The sequence below is a fragment of the Aquarana catesbeiana genome, linkage group LG04 (genome assembly GCF_042186555.1).
Source record: "Aquarana catesbeiana isolate 2022-GZ linkage group LG04, ASM4218655v1, whole genome shotgun sequence".
NCBI lineage: Eukaryota > Metazoa > Chordata > Amphibia > Anura > Ranidae > Aquarana > Aquarana catesbeiana.
In genome coordinates, this window is record NC_133327.1 from 268,494,113 (window position 1) to 268,517,895 (window position 23,783).

General features: G+C 40.6%; 1 long non-coding RNA gene across 1 annotated transcript; it reads left to right on the forward strand.

The window, feature by feature from the left end:
- Window positions 1-4,490: 4,490 nt before the first annotated feature.
- On the forward strand, window positions 4,491-23,756 carry LOC141141490 (uncharacterized). The gene is made up of 3 exons (XR_012244099.1): window positions 4,491-4,716; window positions 22,668-22,735; window positions 22,874-23,756. It is a non-coding gene; the product is annotated as an uncharacterized lncRNA (long non-coding RNA).
- The last annotated feature ends 27 nt before the right edge of the window (window positions 23,757-23,783 follow it).

A 23,783-nucleotide genomic window follows, 5' to 3' on the forward strand; every position in this document is an offset into this window, starting at 1 on the left:
ACCAAAAAAAGCTCTATTTGTGTGAAAAAAATTGATAAAAATGTAATTTGGGTACAGTGTTACATGACCGCGCAATTGTCATTCAAAGTGTAACAGCGCTGAAAGCTGAAAATTGGTCTGGGAAGGAGGGGGTGAAAGTGCCTAGTATTGAAGTGGTTAACCTCTCTATCCCTGTAAAGAAAAAACAAGTATACATACCTTTTTGGAAGCCAATCTGACCCGCTCCGACCGGATCCCACGCTGAGCTGTCAGCCGCGGCGTTGCTGTAGAGGCGGGTGCAGAGGAGACGAACAACAACGGAAGCCCCATAGTAACTCTATTGCCGCGTACACACGGTCAGAATTTCCAAAAACAAATGTTCGATGTGAGCTTGTTGTCGGAAATTCCGACCGTGTGTTGGCTCCATCGGACATTTGAGAGCTGGTTCTCAAATTTTCCGACATCAAAATCCGTTGTCGGAAATTCCGATTGTATGTACACAATTCCAACGCACAAAATTCCATACGTGCTTGGAATCAAGCAGAAGAGCCGCACTGGATATTGAACATTTTTTTCAGCTCGTAGTATGTGTTGTACGTCACCGCGTTCTTGATGTTCGGAATTTCCAACAACATTTGTGCGACCATGTGTATGCAAGACAAGTTTGAGCCAACATCCGTCGGAAATAAATCCAGGATTTTGTTGTCAGAATGTCCGATCGTGTGTACACGGCATAATAGTGACGTCACTTCCCATTTATTTCACAGCCATTGTCAGTCGGGTCCTCTGCAGAGCAGTACAATGTATAGATTGCAAGGGTCTTAAAAATGTAGCATATTGTACAAAGCACAGATATAATGCAGGAGTCAAGAGTATGTAACATACAGCCTAGCTTACATAAAGCAAATGATGAGGTTTGAAATGTACAGAATGCAGCATTCAGAATTATGAAACATACAGCACAGTGTACTAAATTAAGCACTCTGGAGTACACATTGTACAGCACAGTGTACAGAATGCAGATGTCAGGAGTATGTACCATACAGTACAACAGTCAGGAGGTTGTAATGTACAGCATAGTGTACAGAGTTTGGCAGTCAGTAGTAAGTAACATAAAGCAGAGGGAACAGGGTGTAATAGTTAGGAGTATGTTATGTGCAGTAGAGAATAGAGTATGCAGAGGTCAGAAGAATGTAATTTACAAATTGACAGAGTGCAGTGGTCAGGAGAATGCAGTGTACAGTAGAGAGTGTAATGTCCAGAAGTAAATAATGTTCTCACCTAAACTTACTGCCCTTACATTTGTGTTAGTGGGAGGAAGACTACCCCTTACATTGGTGTCGGTGAAAGAAAGATTCTTCATTACATTGGTGGTCAGTGGGAGGAAGACTGCCCCTTTACATTGGTGGTTAGTGAAAGAAAGACTGTCCTTTACATTGGTGGTCAGTGTGAGGAAGTCTGCCCACCACATTTTTGTTCAGTGGGAGGAAGACTGTCCTTACATTGGTGGTTAGTGAGAGAAAGACTGCCTCTTACATTAGTGGTCAGTAGGAGGAATACTGTCCCTTAAATTTGTGGACAGTGGGAGAAATACTGTCCATTACATTGGTGGTTTTTGTGGGAGAAGGGTGTCAGAAGGGGAAGAGTGCCCTTTCATTGGTGTCCATGGGAGGAAGACTGCTTCACACATTGTGTGGTTAGTGGGAGAAAGACTGATCCTTATGTTGGTGGTCAGTGGATAGATAGAAGACTAAGCTTAAACTACATTGATGTCATTGGGGTTTGGGGGGGGGGGGGCTCTGGTTATTGGTATCATTGAAAGGAAGACTACCTCATATATTGTCATCAGTAGGGAAGATTACCTCTTACATTGGTATTAGTTGGGGAAGATTGAGTCTTATTTTGGTGTCATTGTGGGGAAGCTAGCTCTTGCAGTGCTGTCAGTTGGAGGAAGACTGCCCCTGCCCCAGCACCGACTTCAGTGGAACTATGCTGGATTCCTCAACTGAGATATCATTAGCCCAAAAGCACCTAACGTGTGTTAGGCATTGCTGACCCAGGGCATGTACCCCAAGTTCCTGATCTTAGTGACACCCCTGCCACTGAATCATTAAATCAAGTAGATTTCACTTTAAGAATTAGCATCAGTGCAAATTAGTAAACATTATGTAAAAAAAATTAAAATATTCAGCATTTATCCATGTCTACTGTGTACCGTATTGCTAATCACCCACTCAACGTAGGATCCCAAAATAATTCACAAAGGTTTGTATAATTCCATATTATTATTATTATCATACAGGATTTATATAGCGCCAACAGTTTGCGCAGCGCTTTACAACATGGGGCAGACAGTACACTTACAATACAAATCAACACAGGAGGGATCAGAGGGCCCTGCTCGTTAGAGCTTACAATCTAGAAGGGAGGGTCAAGTGGAAAAAAAAGGTAATAACTGTGGGGGATGAGCTGATGGAGGAAATGAAAATACAGTTGTTAGGTGTGGGTAGGGTAGGCTTCTCTGAAGAGAAGGGTTTTCAGGGATTGTCTGAATATGAATAAAGTAGGAGATAAGCGGACAGATTGGGGTAAGGCATTACATAGGATTGGAGAGGCTTTGGAAAAGTCCTGGAGGCGAGCATGGGAGGAGGTGACAAGGGAGCTAGAGAGCAGGAGGTCTTGAGAGGAAGTAATAGAACGAGTAGGTTGGTATTTAGAGACTAGGCTAGTGATGTAGCTGGGGGCTAAATTGTAGATGGCTTTGTACGTAGTTGTTAGCATTTTGAATTTAATTATTTGGCCGAGCGGAAGCCAGTGGAGGGATTGACAGAGAGGGGTAGCAGACACAGAGTGATTGGTGAGGTGGATGAGTTTGGCAGCAGCATTCATGATGGATTGAAGAGGTGATAGACTATGTAGAGGTAAGCCAATGAGAAGGGAGTTGCAGTAGTTGAGGCGAGAGATGACCAGTGAGTGAATTAAGAGCTTTGTTGTGTCATTGGTTAGAAAGGGGCGTATTTTGGAGATGTTGCGGAGGTTGAGGCGGCAGGATTTGGATAGTGATTGGATATGTTGCTTGAAGGAGAGTTCAGAGTCCAGGATTACACCTAGAACCTTGGCATGTGGGGATGGGCTTATAGTTGTGCCATCGATTTTGACAGAGAGATCAGGGGAAGGGGCATATGGGGGAGGAAAAATTAGAAGTTCAGTTTTGGATAGATTGAGTTTGAGGAAGTGGTGTGACATCCAGACTGATATATCTGATAGTAAATTAGTGATACATGAGGAGACAGAGGGAGTGAGCTGAGGGGTAGAGAAATAGATTTGGGTGTAGTCAGCGTAGAGGTGGTATTGGAAGCCATGGGAGGCTATCAGCTGACTCAGGGAGGAGGTGTAGATTGAAAATAGGAGAGGTCCAAGAACAGAACCTTGGGGGACCCCAACAGAGACAGGAAGAGGAGAGGAGGAAGTAGAGTTGTAAGAAATGCTAAAGGTGCGGTTGGATAAGTATGAAGAGAACCAGCGAAGAGTACAGTCACGGAGACCAAAGGCGTGGAGTTCTTTGAGGAGGAGGGGGGTGGTCAACAAATATATGTCACCCAAATATGCATAATGTCATTCACATACATGTTTTTTTCTCATTAATTTCGCACATCCTATACAAACCTATGTATACATATTGTACATACTCACATGACATAATACCAAAGACATTTATATTCATACAGTCACATACTGTACATACATAGTCACTTGTATACACATTTACATTCATATACACATGCTTGCAAATTGTTACACAAATGCATGCATAAATATGCATGTACACATACTGTAAGTAAACTAAGATGCATATACCCTTATGCGTATAGGACCTCCTGTATAAAAATGTGAGCTACCAACTTTGACTTTCAGTACAAAGAGCTCAGTCCAACTCACACAATATTATACCACACTTCTCATCATCTTAGCATCACCATATCTGCACCTAGCTGCTGTAATAAAAGTATATGTCTGGGTGAAATAGAAAAATAAAATATATCACTTTACTCATGTTTGGTCTCTCGAATTCTGCAAGTACAAAAAAATAACCTGAAAAATGCTGCCAGCACAGCAAAATACTTGTTGATGCTGCCAGAAATCCAGGGAGCTCCTAACTTCCTGCCTGTGCAACACTGAAATCCTATGCAGAGCTGGCAGCCCTGCCTGAGTTCTTCCCTGCTGGGCTACAAAACACTCACCCTTTATCATCTCCATAATATAAGGGTAGTGTTCTGTAGTCAGTGGCGGTCCACCCATAGGGGTGTAGGGGTGCCACCCCCCCCCCCACACCCCCAAAGCTACTCATCAAAAAAAAATTAAAATAAATACTGGCCCTTTAAGTGTGTGCGGGATGACGGACACGCAGGTGTATGGGAAGCATGACGTGCTGCAGTCACTGGAAAAAAAATAATGAAATAATGGCCCTTTAAGTTTGTGCTCGGCGCTGGACACACAGCTGCTATGGGAAGCATGACATGTTTGTAATCACGTAATTGCAGACAAAAAGCTCTATGTGCTTCCTTTAGAAAGTCATCGGTGCGCTGAGCTCTGTGCCCTGAACACTCCCTCTATAAGTCTATAGCATTGTTCCCTGCTGTGGTGTGTGATTTGGCGGGTCCTGTGCCTTCTCTTCCGGTTTCTCTCACTCATTCCCGCAGCTCCAAAGGTGGATGACAGACGACTTGTATGAGAGCTGTGAGTACAAGGGGGCGGGGGACATCTAATGTAAAGGGGGGATCTGATGGTGACATCTAATGCAAAGGAGGACTCTGATGGGAACATCTAATGTAAAGGGGGGCTCTGATGGTGAAATGTAATGTAAAGGGGGCTCTGATGGGGATATCTGCTGTAAAGGGGGGCTCTGCTACTGACGTGATGTAAAAGGAGGACTCTGATGGTGACATCTAATGTAAAGGAGGACTCTGATGATGACATCTGCTGTAAAGGGGGGCTCTGCTGCTGACATGTGATGTAAAGGGGGACTCTGATGGTGACATGTGATGTAAAGGAGGACTCTGATGGTGACATCTAATGTAAAGGAGGACTCTGATGATGACATCTAATGTAAAGGGGGGCTCTGATTCTGACATGTGATGTAAAGGAGGACTCTAATGATGACATCTAATGTAAAGGGGGCTCTGATGGGAACATCTAATGTAAAGGAGGACTCTGATGGTGATGGTGACATCTAATGTAAATGGGACCATCAGAGTCCTCCTTTACATTAGATGTTCCCATCAGAGCCCCCTTTACATTAGATGTCATCATTAGAGTCCTCATTTACATCACATATCAGAATCAGAGCCCCCCTTTACATTAGATGTCATAATCAGAGTCCTCCTTTACATTAGATGTCACCATCAGAGTCCTGATGGTGATATCTAATGTAAAGGGGGGCTCTGATGGTGACATCTAATGTAAAGGGGGGCTCTGATGGTGACATCTAATGTAAAGGGGGGCTCTGATGGTGACATCTAATGTAAAGGAGGACACTGATGGGGAAATCTAATGTAAAGGGGGGCTCTGATGGTGACATGTGATGTAAAGGCGGGCTCTGATGATGACATCTAATGTAAAGGAGGGCTCTGATGGTGACATGTGATGTAAAGGAGGACTCTGATGATGACATCTAATGTAAAGGGGGGCTCTAATAGTGACATGTGATGTAAATGAAGACTCTGATGATAACATCTAATGTAAAGGAGGACTCTGATGGTGACATCTAATGTAAAGGAGGACTCTGATGATGACATCTAATGTAAAGGGGGCTCTGATGGTGACATCTGTTGTAAAGGAGGACTATGATGGTGACATCTAATGTAAAGGAGGATTCTGATGGTGACATCTAATGTAAAGGAGGACTATGATGGTGACATCTAATGTAAAGGGGGCTCTGATGGTGATATTTAATGTAAAGGAGGACTCTGATGGGGACATCTAATGTAAAGGAGGACTCTAATGGTGACATCTAATGTAAAGGGGGCTCTAATGGTGACATCTAATGTAAATGGGGGCTCTGATGGGGACATCGAATGTAAAGGGGGGCTCTGATGGTGACATATAATGTAAAGGGGGACTCTGATGGGGAAATCTAATGTAAAGAAGGGTTCTGATGGGGACATCTAATGTAAAGGGGGCTATGATGGTGACATGTGCTGTAAAGGGGGACTCTGATGGGGACATCTGCTGCAACGGGGGGCTCTGATGATGACTTCTAATGTAAAGGGGGATTCTGATGGGGACATCTAATGTAAAGAGGACTCTGAAGGTGACATCCAATGTAAAGGAGGACTCTGATGGGGACATATAATGTAAAGGGGGACTCTGATGGGGACATCTGATGTAAAGGGGGACTTTGATGGGGACATCTGATGTGAAGGAGGACTCTGATGGGGACATCTAATGTAAAGGGGGACTCTGATGGGGACATCTAATGTAAAGGGGGGTTGTGATGGTGACATCTAATGTAAAGAGGGGCCATGGTGATGACATCTGCTGTAAAGGGGGGCTCTAATGGTGACATGTGATGTAAAGGAAGGCTCTGATGATGACATCTAATGTAAAGGAGGACTCTGATGGTGACATCTAATGTAAAGGGGGACTCTGATGGGGACATCTGTTGTAAAGGAGGACTCTGATGGTGACATCTAATGTAAAGGAGGACTCTGATGATGACATCTAATGTAAAAGGGGCTTTGATGGGGACATTTGTTGTAAAGGGGGACACTGATGGGGACATCTGCTGTAAAGGAGGGCTCTGATGTTGACATGTGATGTAAAGGAGGACTCTGATGATAGCATCTAATGTAAAGGAGGACTCTGATGATAGCATCTAATGTAAAGGAGGACACTGCTGGTGACATCTAATGTAAAGGGGGGCTCTTATGGTGACATCTAATATAAAGGGGGACTCTGATGGGGATATCTAATGTAAAGGAGGACTCTGATGGGGACATCTAATGTAAAGGGGCACTCTGATGGGGACAGCTAATGTAAAGGAGGACTCTGATGGGGACATCTAATGTAAAGGAGGACTCTGGTGGGGTCATCTAATGTAAAGGAGGACTCTGATGGTGACATCTAATGTAAAGGGGCCTCTTATGGGGACATCTAATGTAAAGGGAGACTCTGATGGTGACATCTTTTGTAAATGGGGACTCCGATGGGGACATCTGCTGTAAAGGGGGACTCTGATGGGGACGTCTAATGTAAAGGAGGACTCTGATGGTGACATCTAATGTAAAGGAGAACACTGATGGTGACATCTAATGTAAAGATGGACTCTGATGGGGACATCTAATGTAAAGGAGGACTCTGATGGGGACATCTAATGTAAAGGGGCACTCTGATGGGGACAGCTAATGTAAAGGAGGACTCTGATGGGGACATCTAATGTGAAGGGGGACTCTGATGGGGACATCTAATGTAAAGGGGGTTTGTGATGGTGACATCTAATGTAAAGAGGGGCTATGGTGGTGACATCTGCTGTAAAGGGGGGCTCTAATGGTGACATGTGATGTAAAGGAAGGCTCTGATGATGACATCTAATGTAAAGGAGGACTCTGATGGTGACATCTAATGTAAAGGAGGACTCTGATGATGACATCTAATGTAAAGGGGGACTCTGATGGGGACATCTGTTGTAAAGGGGGACTTTGATGGGGACATCTGATGTGAAGGAGGACTCTGATGATAGCATCTAATGTAAAGGAGGACACTGATGGTGACATCTAATGTAAAGGGGGGCTCTTATGGGGACATCTAATATAAAGGGGGACTCTGATGGGGACATCTAATGTAAAGGAGGACTCTGATGGGGACATCTAATGTTAAGGGGGCACTCTGATGGGGACAGCTAATTTAAAGGAGGACTCTGATGGTGACATCTAATGTAAAGGGGGCTCTGATGGTGACATCTAATGTAAAGGGGGCCTCTGATGGGGACATCGAATGTAAAGGGGGGCTTGGATGGGGACATCTAATGTAAAGGAGTACTCTGATCGGGAAACCTAATGTAAAGGAGGACTCTGATGGGGACATCTAATGTAAAGGAGGACTCTGGTGGGGTCATCTAATGTAAAGGAGGACTCTGATGGTGACATCTAATGTAAAGGGGACTCTGATGGGGACATCTAATGTAAAGGGAGACTCTGATGGTGACATCTTTTGTAAATGGGGACTCCGATGGGGACATCTGCTGTAAAGGGGGAATCTGATGGTGACATCTAATGTAAAGGAGGACTCTGATGGTGACATCTAATGTAAAGGTGGACTCTGAAGGGGACATCTAATGTAAAGGAGGACTCTGATGGGGACATCTAATGTAAAGGGGCACTCTGATGGGGACATCTAATGTAAAGGGGGCTCTGATGGTGACATCTAATGTAAAGGGGGGCTCTGATGGGGACATCGAATGTAAAGGAGTACTCTGATCGGGAAATCTAATGTAAAGGAGGACTCTGATGGGCACATCTAATGTAAAGAAGGACTCTGATGGGGACAGCTAATGTAAAGGAGGACTCTGATGGTGACATCTATTGTAAAGGGGGCTCTGATGGTGACATCTAATGTAAAGGGGGCCTCTGATGGGGACATCGAATGTAAAGGGGGGCTTGGATGGGGACATCTAATGTAAAGGAGTACTCTGATCGGGAAACCTAATTTAAAGGAGGACTCTGATGGGGACATCTAATGTAAAGGAGGACTCTGGTGGGGTCATTTAATGTAAAGGAGGACTCTGATGGTGACATCTAATGTAAAGGGGACTCTGATGGGGACATCTAATGTAAAGGGAGACTCTGATGGTGACATCTTTTGTAAATGGGGACTCCGATGGGGACATCTAATGTAAAGGAGGACTCTGAAGGGGACAGCTAATGTAAAGGAGGGCTCTGATGGTGACATCTAATGTAAAGGGGGGCTCTGATGGGGACATCTAATGTAAAGGAGTACTCTGATCGGGAAATCTAATGTAAAGGAGGACTCTGATGGGCACATCTAATGTAAAGAAGGACTCTGATGGGGACATCTAATGTAAAGGAGGACTCTGATGGGGACATCTAATGTAAAGGGCACTCTGATGGGGACAGCTAATGTAAAGGAGGACTCTGATGGTGACATCTAATGTAAAGGGGTCTCTGATGGTGACATCTAATGTAAAGGGGGGCTCTGATGGGGACATTGAATGTAAAGGGTGGCTCGGATGGGGACATCTAATGTAAAGGAGTACTCTGATCGGGAAATCTAATGTAAAGGAGGACTCTGATGGGCACATCTAATGTAAAGGAGGACTCTGGTGGGGTCATCTAATGTAAAGGAGGACTCTGATGGTGACATCTAATGTAAAGGGGACTCTGATGGGGACATCTAATGTAAAGGGAGACTCTGTTGGTGACATCTTTTGTAAATGGGGACTCCGATGGGGACATCTGCTGTAAAGAGGGACACTGATGGGGACATCTAATGTAAAGGAGGACTCTGATGGTGACATCTAATGTAAAGGAGGACTCTGAAGGGGACATCTAATGTAAAGGAGGACTCTGATGGGGACAGCTAATGTAAAGGAGGACTCTGATGGTGACATCTAATGTAAAGGGGTCTCTGATGGTGACATCTAATGTAAAGGGTGGCTCGGATGGGGACATCTAATGTAAAGGAGTACTCTGATCGGGAAATCTAATGTAAAGGAGGACTCTGATGGGCACATCTAATGTAAAGGAGGACTCTGGTGGGGTCATCTAATGTAAAGGAGGACTCTGATGGTGACATCTAATGTAAAGGGGACTCTGATGGGGACATCTAATGTAAAGGGAGACTCTGATGGTGACATCTTTTGTAAATGGGGACTCCGATGGGGACATCTGCTGTAAAGGGGGACTCTGATGGGGACATCTAATGTAAAGGAGGACTCTGATGGGGACATCTAATGTAAAAGGGGCTCTGATGGTGACATCTAATGTAAAGAAGGACTCTGATGAGGACATCTAATGTAAAGGGGGGCTCTGATGGGGACATCTAATGTAAAGAAGGACTCTGATGGGGACATCTAATGTAAAGGGGGACTTTGATGGGGACATCTAATGTAAAGGAGGGCTCTGATGGTGACATCTAATGTAAAGGAGGACTCTGATGGGGACACCTGATGTAAAGGAGGACTCTGATGTGGACACCGGATGTAAAGGAGGACTCTGATGGGGACATCTGCTGTAAAGGGGGACTCTGATGGGGACATCTGATGTAAAGGAGGACTCTGGTGGGGACACGTGATGTAAAGAGGGACTCTGATGAGAACACCTGATTTATAAGGGGATGCTGATTGGGACACCTGATGTAAAGGGGGGCACCTGCTGTAAAGGGGGACTCTGATTGGGACATCTGATGTAAAAGGGGCTCTAAAGAGGACACCCCCGGATGAAATAAAGCAAGGGCCCCCTGTCAGGCTCCCCCCTGACCCACCCATGAACGCGGTGACGTAAAACACGTACGTTGGGACTATAAACGGGGCAGTAGCCAATAGCTTTCATCTCTTTATTTATTGTGAGCATGCGTGGCACTTTGTCCGTCGGATTTGTGTACACACGATCGGAAATTCCGACAACGGATTTTGTTGTCGGAAAATTTTATAGCCTGCTCTCAAACGTTGTGTGTCGGAAAATCCGATGGAAAATGTGTGATGGAGCCTACACACGGTCGGAATTTCCGACAACAAGGTCCTATCACACATTTTCCATCGGAAAATCCGACCGTGAGTACGGGGCATAACAGTTTAAATTTTCAGTTTGTTTGCGCCCCCCCCCCACAAAAAAAATTGTTGAGCACCAGCCGCCACTGTCTGTAGTCTAGCTTGGGAGAACCCAGACAGGCCTGACAACACTGCTTTCAAGGGTTAGGATCTCTGTCAGGCTTTTATTGCATTCCATCATCCCACTGGAAGATTTTGCTGTTGTGCGTTTGTCACTGGGACAGGAAGGCACCAGTAGAAAAAGAAAAAACAATGTCAGAAGTTCTTAACTTTCTCCTGTCTATTGAAAATGTGTTTATATCTTTGTCCCTATTGTCCTGAATGTTTCCCCAATAGGGACATAGACAGCCTTTAAAACCTGTGAGGTTCTTTAGACCCTTTCCACTCTATTGAAAATGAAATAAAAAGTTGTGGCTAAGTTTGGGTTTTACTTTTCAGGCCTCATGCACACTGGGGCTTTTGTAAACTCCTGGCAGTCTAAGCCGCAATTTTGCAAATGCGCTAATGTGCATCAAGTGATTTGGCATTTATTAATTTAATTGGCCAGAATATTAATGTATTCAATTACTCAGTGTGACAGTAACAGAGATTTTCCAGCTTGTTGGCAAATCTTTGCACAATTGAAAATGAGGATGGAAGGTATACTAAGCACATACCCTGCTTCCACACGCTAAGCACATCTTAGGAAACTTCACACTGTTTTTGAGAAATTTCTACCCATCTATAGGCAGCCTTAGTAAGCACATTACTTTACACCTAATAGCAGTAATACATTATATGACTTGCAGACTTGCAGTTGAGCTGAATGTAGCTGATATAGAAGACTACATTAAAGTTAAATGCTATTCTATCAGACTGTTTAACTGTGTTGCATCCCAGTACTACTAAATATGCCATATTCAGCATCTTACACATATACCGCTCCCTGTGCCCTGTCTGTCACTAAATAGTAGCTTGGCCCAGTTAGATCTGTCAGGGGCAGCCTTAAAACTTATCAATATTACTTCATGAGACAGGGCAGGGCTTGTGTATCTCGAGTAAACATTTAAAACTATATCCTAAAGAGGGTGCACATTGTTATTTTTTCTGGAAGCAGAGGTTGCCTGTGTGGAATACCGCACGTCTACATGTGCCATGAACTTTTGCGTACTCAATGCAGTTTGCAAATGTCTAGCCAAAGAACAGGTTTGCCAGTATTGTTTCACTTGTTCCTCTGCAACACAGAACCAGTGAGAAGTCTGTGCAATGTGTGTGGGCATCCCAAGGTCAACGTAATGCTCTGACAATTAAGATTCATGGGTGGCTGAGGAACAGTGATAAGATTAATTTGCATGGCTCCTGAGCAGATTGTGGTATACATTTGTGTAGACCTTTCCTTTCCCTTCCATTAAAAGATGACGCAACTTAAATCATATTGTTCAGCTGATATTAACATCATGTGCAAGTCAGATTTCTTTTGTAGTCTAATGGAAAAATAGTAACATAACATATTTGTCTCAGCACATCTAAAATATATGCTTCTGGGATAAAGTAATATAAAGAGAATAGATTTAATGACTAATAGAAAAAATAAAGTAATTTGTTGTGCATGTCAATTTCATGGATTTAAAGTATATCTAGAGCCAAAACTTTTTTTTTTTTCTCTTTTTAGTTTTGGATAGCGTGTGCAAGTGTTGAAACCACTGTCAAGTTTTTATTGCTGTTTCACTGCTGGGGAAATTCACCCCCTCTATTTAGTCTGGGGTTTATTACCACCAGGACGAAAAATGCGGTGGGAAATTCAAAATGTTACAATTGTTACCAGAACAAGTAAGGAATTGAAGACATTCTCCACCCGTTCTTATAACAATTGTCTTTGGAGAGATGCCTTCTCACTTCCTGTTGTGTCTCCTGGGCAGGAGGTGAAGCAAGATCTCTCTTCTTAAGGTATATTTTAAAGGAGAACATGTAGGCAACCATCGATGACCTTTTTATGAAAATGCTAATTGTCTAGCTGTGATACTCATTGTATGACCTCAGTACTTCAAAGTCATTAATCTGACAAAACCAAGCCACAAATACCTGTAAAGTCAGTTCAAAGTCACATTTCCTGAACTATATACTTTTTCCATGCTAGAACTCAATAAGTACTGATGTCAAGGAGTTAGTATGTCAACCAGATAACAAGCAGTTTCAGAGGAGAAGTCCCTAACATCAGTCTACATAATTCTCCCAGTACAGGTTTCTTTCTGTACGAAGCACACTACAAATTTTTATGTTATGATTCTAACAATATAGGAATTAGAATTTTGTCTATAATAAGAAGAATGTACGGTATGTACTGCATATGCAACCAATGTAATACAGCGCACACAGTCTCCTAGCAGCTACACGGGCATCCAGTAGTAAAAGGAAACATCACATTTCTGAAAACTGGAATTTTTCTGCTTAGGCTGTCCTTTATGACTGTATTACTAGACTCGACAAATTAATTTCATGACAACAACCTGAACTACTAATTTAGGTTTGGAAGGAGTTGAACTCTTAGAGAAGTACACATTTCATATACATTAACCTTATTAATATTATTATTTTGCTTCCTAAGTAACAACCTTAATCAAGTGTATGACACATTTAGCTGCTTTAGCCTGTTCAAAAGTAACTTCCTTTTGTATTGGATGACACTTCTGGTAGTATGGAAAGTCTCTTCATATGATGACCACATCTGTTATTGTTGGCGATCATCATTTAATTCATGTGTCTATCTCTATCTATCTATCTATCTATCTATCTATCTATCTATCTATCTATCTATCTATCTATCTATCTATCTATCTATCTATCCTATCTGTCTGGCTATCATCACTGAATTAATGTGTCCCCTTTATGAATTTGATGTTTGACTATCTGTCTGTTTATCTATCCTGACCATTTTCAGTATGCACATACAATACATACATTGTTAAAAGAATAATGTAATCAGTGACAGAGTACTGAACCTTACAATACAAAGATGCAGACAGAGTGGCAGCACACGTACATGCAAAAATGACATTTAGAATTGTAGACACATGACCTCAGCACAGCAGAATTCTCATGGCTGCACTTAGGTCAAATTATCTTATTGTAAAAAATGGAAAAAAAAAAACGTTTCTGATACACTGATGGTGTGGCGAAATATTCCATAAAAGTTTGCCATAGATGGATCGAACATCTGTCAGTTTACCAGGGACTGACTAAATTTCCTTGTCAAAAGAAGTTTATTGAGTATACAATGTTATAAAGATACATAAAGTAAGTTTACAAGGATCTATAAAGTAAGCTTATTGTTTTACAGTAGGGTTTATATAGGTAAATATCATGAAATTTCAAATATTAAACATTGGGTTCACGTAAACCTAAATTAAAGATATATATCATTTCCTTAGTTACTTTTGTAGGTATTTAAATGATTTATACCTACTATACATATTGTTTACAAGTAGGGTGTATATAGGTCAAATAAATTCTGATAATGAGCTTTAATCGTAAGGTGGAGAAAAGGAAAGAGAAAGAAGAAAAAGGGTTGAAAGGTAGAGGTATGGTCCACAAGGTTGTCCCGCTTGTCAGTTTATTATTCTTTTTAGTTCTCTTTGAAGCCTTAGAATGGGTGTCTCTGTAAGTCATTTAATCTATTACCATGGCAACAGGACAGAGTCATTGAAGTTTGACAGGAACTGTTGTTTTATCCAAGGATGCCAAAGTTTTTCAAATTTTGGAATTTGATTTTGATCGATGGCTACCATCTTAGCATGGGACATTGTATTATTCATTCTGTGAATTGTTTCTGCTAGTACCAATGTAGGAGATTTCCATGCCTTGGCCACTGTTTGTTTTGCAGCCGTTATTAGTTGGATCATAAGTTTGAATTGAGAGAGTGTTAACCATTCCGGTTTTAGATTAAGTAAAGTTAAATATGGATCTGGTTGTATTATTTTTTTAAATATTTTAGATGCAATCACGAAGACTTCCTTCCAGAAGGTTTGGATTACTGGGCACGTCCACCATATGTGTAAATATGTGCCTATTTCTGGGCATCCTCGAAAACAAAGAGCTGAGGTATTAGGTGAATATTTTGCCACTCTAGCGGGTACAAGGTACCAGCGAGTTAGGACTTTATAATTTGTCTCCAGTGCTAAGATGTTGGGTGAAGATGACTTAGATGTGAGCCATATGTTAGACCAGTCCGTGTCTTCTAAAGTTCATCCCAGGTCCTCCTCCCACCTCTGAACGTAAGAGGGTCTATTAAGATTTGCTACTCCATATAATTGATTATAAAGTGATGAAATTGTACCTTTAGCAAATGGATCTTTTGTACAGATTGATTCAAAAATGGATAATTGGGATAATGGTGTATCCCCCTTTAGGAATGGTGTATAGAAATTTTTGATTTGCAGATATCTAAATATCTCAGAGTTTGGTAGATCATATTTTTCTCTAAGCGATGGGAATGAAAGGAATGATTTAGATGCTATGAAATCATTTAGTGTCTGAATGCCTGATGTTGTCCAAGCTTTAAAAGAATTTGGGTAGATCCATGCCGGATAAAAGGCCGGATTTCTGATAAAAGAAAGGAGAGGATTGTGTGGAGATTGTAACTGATATTTGGTTTTTAGTTTATCCCAGAGAGATAAGAAGTGTTTAGTTATGGGGTTATGAATTTTAAAGCGGTCTTTAGGATCAAGCCATAATAAATTTGATATTAATAGAGGGTCATTTTCTGAAGCTTCTATAAATACCCATAATGGGATTTCCTGTTTTACATGGTATTTGGACAGACTGGCCAAATGTGCTGCTCTGTAGTAGTTAGTAAAATTAGGGTATCCCAGGCCTCCTTTATTTTTGGGAAGATATAGTGTGTGTATAGGTATACGTGGTTTAGAAGAGCCCCATATAAACGAAGTTGCTCTCTTTTGTACTATTCTCAAAAAATAAGAAGGAATTGGAATAGGGAGGACTCTGAATAGATAAAGCAATTTGGGTAGAATAGTCATTTTGATTGCATTAATCTTCCCTATCCAGGATAAAGGAAGTTGCGACCATTGTTTTATTAGATTTGTGATCTGTCTTAATACAGGAGGATAATTGGTTGAGAATAAGTCAGAATGAGATGCTGTTAAATTAATTCCAAGATATGGGATTGATTTTTCTGCCCATGTGAATGGGAGTGCAGCCCTAGCCGGGATCAATTCCATGTTTGTGAGTGAAATATTAAGCACTAGGCATTTCTTAGGATTAATCATAAGGCCGGATAGGGCTGCAAATCCATCAAGAGCTGGTATTAAGTTAGGACCAGAGACCTGTGGTGATGATAGAAAAAGTAATATATCGTCTGCAAATATACATAATTTGTGTGTAATACCTCCTACTTCAATGCCAGTTATAGTTTGGTTTGTTCTGATGTATTGGGCCATGGGTTCGAGTATAAGGGCAAATAATAAGGGAGATAATGGGCAACCCTGTCGGGTACCTCTTTCGATATTAAAGGCTTCAGATTTGTATCCAGCATATTTAATATAGGCTTTGGGTTTATTATATAATGCTTTGATCCATGTTAAAAAGTGGGGTCCAAAACCCCATTTTTGTAATGAATATTGCATATATTGCCAGGATACTGTGTCAAATGCCCTCTTAATATCGAGAGATAGAAAACATAAAGGGATTTTCCGTTTTTTAGCAATATGTGCCAATAACACTGCCCTGCGTATATTATCGCCTGCCTGTCTATTTGGCATGAAGCCTACTTGATCTCTATGTATTAATTTTCCTATAATGCTATTGAGGCGTTTTGCTATTATTTTTGCTAATAATTTAATATCAAGGTTTAACAGAGAGATAGGCCGATAATTCACACAAGAAGTATCATCAGAAAGGGGTTTTGGGATCATACAAACAATTGCCATTAGTGTTTCTTGCCGAAAAGAATGTCCATCTAGAAGTTTGTTAAAAGTTTCAGTGAGAATGGGAGAGAGTATTTCTGAGAATGTTTTATAGTATAAAGCCGAGTAGCCGTCTGGGCCTGGTCTTTTGTTAAGTTTTAGGTCTTTTATGGCGTTAGCAACTTCATCTATAGTTATAGGCTCATCCAAACTGCTTTTTTGATTCTGAGATAACTCAGGTAAGGTTATTTTTGAGAAGAAGGATTCAGCCTCTGTAGGATTAAATTCATTGTTTGTCTTGTATAAAGTTGCGAGATGTGAGTGAAATTTATGGACTATTTTAACTGGATTACAAGTGTAAACATTTTTTGATAATTTCAAACGTATTGGTTTGAAAGATTTGTTAGTTGAATTTAATGCCCGAGCCAAATATGTACCTGGTTTGTTTGTATTCATGTAGAAATTGTGTTTGGAGCGTTTGAGGGATTTATCAACTGACTCAGTGAGAAATAGATCGTATTCCAATCTAGATTTTTCCAGATGAGATTTTGTACTCTGAGATGGATTATCTTGAAATGATATGTAGGCTGCATTAAAATTGAGTTCTAGTTTTTTTGCTAGATTTTTGCGTTCCCGTTTAAATAGTGCCATTTGTCTTTGTATTGTACCACGCAAGACAGGCTTATGAGCTTCCCACATTGTTATTGGGGAGATGTCTGTTGTATTATTAATTGATATGTATTCCTTTAAAGCTTGTTCAATGGCCATCTGATGTAGTGGGTGTTTGAGCATTATGTCCGGTAAGTACCACGTTGGGTCATGTGCTTTTGGTATGGCTGAGGCTATAGTAGTGTATACTGCATTATGGTCAGACCACGGAATCGGAATTATATCTGATGCAATAATTTCTGGTATCATTCCTATTGTTAGAAAAATATGATCTATTCTGGTGAAGGTTTGATGAGGGTGCGAGAAATAAGTGAATTTCTTTTTCATTGGGTTACTTTCTCTCCATGAATCTACCAGATTGTATTTGGAAAGAAGTTGAGAAAAAGGTAATCTAGAGGTTATTTTGGATGGTGTAAAAGGTGATTTATCTAGAAATGGGAGGAGGACCTGGTTCGAATCCCCACACATTATCACTGTTCCTATTTTGTGTGTATTAATCACTTGTAATATATGTGAGAGGAATGGTGTAGGTTGTTTGTTAGGAGCGTAGTAGGAAATCACCGTGATTGCTGTATCCATTATATAACCCATGAGTATCAGGTATCTACCTTCTGGGTCTTTAATTTCTGATGATAAGGTGAATGGTGTGGATCGGTGAAATGCAATTAGAGTTCCCCTTTGCTTGGTACAGGCAGAAGCCGTGTAAATTTGTTGATAAAAAGGAGAAATATATTTTGGAGTAGAATCTTTGGTGAAGTGTGTTTCTTGGAGGCATACTATGTGAGCCTTCTTGTTATGGAAAGTACGGAAGGCTTTGGTCCTTTTTTGAGGGACATTTATTCCCTGAACATTCAGGGAAAGTATATTCAGTGGTGCCATGGCAATAGATCAAATAGTTTTGACTTACTTTTTGTTATGCAGAGCTGACTGCGCAGATCAACCTGTGTGGACTGAAGAGATGAATAGATAGAAAAGAAACCAGTGAATTCTGGAGTAAAGAGTAAACAAAAAACATATGAGATTAGATGATACATTGTATAAATTATTTTTTGCAAGTAATCACAATTTACCCGTGAAAGAGAATAAATATCTCTCTCAGGGGAATAAGTGCCTTCGTCACACTCCCACATAATATGGTTGGGAGAATGAGGAGGGCTAATGGGGTTACACGGATCTTCCGCTTACAGGAGAGAAGTGCTATGTCAAAAGACATCAAAATGATGTTTCATTAATTGGAGTGCAGAATATAGTTTTTGTTGAAATTATTTATTCCAGGGTGGTTGTATATGGTTAGTCTTGCCCTAGGCTAAATAATTCAGTTAGAAAGGTACTGTTAATAACATTGGTATTGATGAAGATAGTTTGAATTATTTTGGGATTTTAACCCTTTTAGAGTAAACAATTACATATTTTATTCATATGCAACTGTTTAGAAATGTTAACTCATAAAATTGAGGTTGTATTGCTTCAGATTAGAATAAACAAAAACATAATTCTAGGAACTAGTTAGGTAATAATATATTTGTTTTAAGAAAAGAAAGAAAAAGCTTCCATTACTTCTGGATTATTGAACATATTTGTCCTAAAAAGTAATAAATCTATTGTTATTACCTGATAATATATAACTGAACAAGAATTTCCTTATTTCACTTATATATTCTAAGGCTATATGAATCAGAAGTAATAAGAAATATAACTGGAATGTAACATGATCCCACACAGTGTGTGACTATCAGAATGCAGTTACATTCAGTTATAAATATAGGTTTTTTATAGAGAACCATCTCTTAGTATAATAAATGAAGAGATATCAGGAATTAGGATGTCAGTCCATTGAATCTTCTTGGTCCATGGATGATGTGGCATAACGGCCTCTTTTGTGAGAATGATGATTCCCATTTTGTTCTGAAATTTTCTGGGTGCTGCCTGAAGGTGAAGATGATGCCATTCTTCTGCGTGTGGGAGTGTTGCTGCTTGTGGGTTCTGTCAGATTTAATTTTAAAAGGGTTTGTTGTAGTTCATCTGCTGATCTGCTTCTGTAAATTGTACCTTGGTAGTTAAATCTGACTGAAAAGGGGAAGCCCCATTGATACATAATGTTGTGGCGTTGCAGTTCCATTAGTTGGGGTTTCATGGATCGTCTTTTAGTAATAGTAAGTTGGGATAGGTCAGCAAAAATTTGATAATTGTGTCCTTGAAAATTAAGTTCCTTTTTTTCTCTTGCAGCAATTAGTATTTGTTCTTTCGTTCTGTAATAATGAAATTTTGTGATTATATCACGTGGGGGTCCATCTTTCTTTTTGGCTGTGAGGGCTCTGTGTACTCTGTCCAGTTCTAAACGTTCAATAGGGATATCTGGCTTTAGTTCTTGTAATAGAGCAGTAATAGTAGATTGCAGGTCTGTCACAGTTTCAGGTATTCCCCTTATGCGCAAGTTTGAACGTCTGGCTCTATTTTCGTAATCTTCGAGCTTAGTTTGAAGTATTAAATTCTCTTTTTTTAATTGTTACAATTCTGTTATATTTTCTTGGGTTGTAATTTCAATTTCATCCATTTTTATTTCTAAGGCTGCGGTGCGGTTTCCCAGCTCTCTTATTTCTTTGGTTAGGCTTTTTGTTATTTGGTCTGAGGTTTGTTTTAAAGCCTTATGAAGCATCTTTTCAAATTGTAATAATATTACTGGGGATACTGAGGAGGCTTGTGGAGAAGTTTGTGAGAGGATTTGTTCTGTATCTGACTCAAATGGAGAGTCTTGCTGTGACATTTTCTGTCTGTGAGAGCGCCCTGATGCTGTATCTTGTGAGGTGACTGGAGCTGCTTCAGCTGCAGTGAGTGCCTGTGAGCCCTTTGTGAGGTGATTTTTATTTCTGCCACGGTTTCCTCCCAGTACCATATTTCCTGCCCAAACTTTCACAGTTTGTTCCCTGGGGCAAAAAGGTTCAAATGGATACCTTTTGAGCCTGCAGGCTCCGCTTTGTCCTTCTCTTCTCTCCTCAGCGGTGTGGAGCTCTAACAATGCATGTCTGCTCCGCTAGGCTCCGCCTCCTGCCCCCCTCGGGACTGACTAAATTTCAATCAATGTATGATCACTGCAGTTTAACCATCCACCGATCTACTTCTGTTCAACCGCCCTGTCGGATAAAAAAGCCACTTGATCTTTGTTGCAGCACTGATCTGTGTATGCTGACAGCGGGGAATCTCCCCATTGGGATTTTTTAAAGCACAGTTCATGTGTGAAATGCATTAGCCGTTCCTCCCCTGCTGGTACATGTAGTGTTCTCCAAGTCTTTCGTGGTTTTATACGAATACAGGCTTTTTGGATCTCAGTTTGGTGTGCAGCCATCCAGACTCTTCTTTCTCTATTTGACACAGCTGCAACTGGTTGAGCACCCTGCGTGGAGGAGATCATGCTGCTGGAACTGGTTCACCTGTGAGCAGCGTGGATCTTTGTATACTTTTATCTATATTATTAATATACAATGCTTGGCCAAACACACTCAATCATTTACATCAGAGGATAACCTGGTCAGTTCTTAATATCTAGCATCAGTCAAACAGTTACTAGGTCTAGTTTATGAAAGCATCAACTAACCTCAGAAGTTATCTTTTTTTATTAGATCACTGGCGACATCTTCCCCTTTTGTGGTTCAGTAGGATATGTGCCCTCAAAATGACAAACCTCCCTAAATGGTTGTATACCTTTAGAGTTCTCCCAGTATCAAAACCAACACATATATTCGGGATCCATCAACGCATTAATAAGAATATTCTGTTTGCTCAAAAGCCTGCTGGCGGTCTTGCTGTTCCAAATATCTACTACTATTATGTAGCTGCGAATATAGCCTCTAAATCTTATATGCATGCAACCCGTGATCTTCCTCTTTGGGTCACCCTGAATCTTATAGATAGTCATCCGACCCCTTTAGCCTCTTTCCCCTGGCTTCCACTGCAATGTCGTCCAAGGTATCAAAAATTCCATTATGACTCATACTCTTTGGTTATGGGATTCATTAAAATTTTCAGCCAGTCTTATATCAACACATTTACCATTGCTGAAATTGCTGCAATGTCCCCTCTTTCCTCTAGGCAACAACAATTAATTTGGCTGGTGGTCATGTCTGTGGAGTCCCTAATCCATGAATGTTACCCCAACACATTTCAACTTCAATTGTCTTCCTCAGGGGATTGATAAAATGGATGTTTTTTTATAAAAAAGCAGTATAAGGACCAAAGAGTACAGAGATTGTATACCAAACAAAGCACAATAATAATGAAACACATTATCCATTATATCAAATTGCACTCACAATATTGGAAAATTGGAAAATTGAAAATGTAGTCATTCAAAGATGCTTCCACCCAACATCTGTGACCCAGTTTTGTGTGGTGGCAGTTGTTGCCCCTTGTGCTTATCACTATAAAAAACTTTGTACCACTGGTACTAGCTCAGTTTACACCAAATTACACCCCCCCCCTCCACACCTGCTTTTGTGGCTGTCCCCAAGAAGGCTCAATGGTGAATATTTGGTGGACATGCCCAGGTGTTAGCAAATTATGGATTCAGGTTCATATTCTCATTCGGATCTTACTTGCCCTTGCTCCATAAACATATTGATGCGCTTTTCTGTACCAAATGGGGGTTAGTCATCCAAATTTTTATAGATACTAAACCCACAATAGCAAGAGCCTGGAAAACTCCTACCTTGAACTTTGAGGCAGTAAAGAATAGATTGAATGATATAATGGTTAAAGAGAAGCTGACGGCCAAATTGATCAATACTCATGATACATTTCTAAAAGTGTGGCATCTCCCAGATATTGTATGCCAGCCTATCAAGATTTGACAATTTATTGCTTACCATCTGAGAGAAACATGAATGTGACCCTCTGGGAATCCCCACCACCACCACCACCACGCCGTTTTTCTCCATTATCACTTCTCTTTCTTCTCTTTAGCTAACACAATATCTTTTCTTTGAAGTTCTTTTATTTGGCTCTCTCCCAGTCCACATATACATGATTGGGCATTTGCTTTTGTATAACGATAATGACAGGATCGCATCCAGAGTATTTACTGTTATTGTAACCCTGAAGTTATGACACCTTGGTACCCTAATCTATTGTGAACTCACTCTTAGAAAAGATGCACTTATTCTTTTACAAGTTGGATTTTGCTTCACTGATTAAACTAATTACTATTCATAAGAGGCTGTTCTCTTACTAGTTCTGTGTTATATGTACCTACTGTACTGATTACGCTGTGTACTACTGAAACTAATAATAAACCTTTTTCTAAAAGAAATCATCACCTAATCTACCAATATGTTTTTAATTTGTAGGATAAAATCAGCGCGGCCTTTGGAAACCTATTCTGGAACGTGAAGAACATACAAAGTGCATGTCCTCGGTGAGAGCTGAACATCTAGTACTGCAGCTGCACAATATGCTAATCATTTGCCACAATGTCGCCCAAGCAATCCATTATCTTTCTTTTGTGGTGAACAGTTTTCTTATCTTTAAAAATGTTTTTTTTTACCCTTTACAGAATGTATTGTTTTCACTCTGGCCATATACAATGTTTTCTGATTGTTTGGAAACAAAGAAGCAGACCCTGTGAGATCCTTTCATCACCTATCATGTGAAAACCTCTGTTCTGTGAAAGCTGGGTAATAGTCACATGGCAATTAGTGTGCATAACTGTTTTATTATACACCATTATATCAATATTACCATTGATAAGGGGGATTCTGAAACATGTGGTTCAAAAGAGTCTTATGGCGGCAGAAAACATGTACACCACCAGCTGATAACCTCCAAAATTTCACAAATCAGTGGCTATAAAGAAAGCCTGTTGCTAAAAAGCCTAACGCTATGCAAATGTGTGCATACTTTTTCAACAAAATCACACTGTGAACTGTGCCTTCTTCTTTTTACTTACAATGGACAACAATGAATCGGCGGCTGAAATTCTGTAATCTGATCAATAATATTTTAATTTTTACTGTAACAGCTCTATTTTTTTTATTATTATTATTATTATTACATTTTTATTGAGTTTTGCAAGAAATACAAATTGTAGGTAGTACAACAAAAATCCACAAATGAGCATAAACATAAAATTCACATCAGGTTTACACATTACTAACAGGTCCAACAAAGTCGAAGTGTATATGCTTCACATATGGGGGGCAGGTACCTGGCATTCAAGAAAAGCACTTAGGCTCTCCACCTGTCCCCACACCTTCGTCAGCACGGGTGTGAGTGACTAAGTAGAGGTGAACCAAAGTACATTATACATCACAACCATGTAGGCATACCTGAACTAGCCTGAGGTGTACAATGTGCAAACAATTATCAGATGCAGTTCAAGAGAATATCATTAAAGTGGAGAGGAAGGGCCGGGGTAGCGCGAAGAGGGAAAGAAACCCTAGAGAGGAAAAATAGAAGAAAAGCGA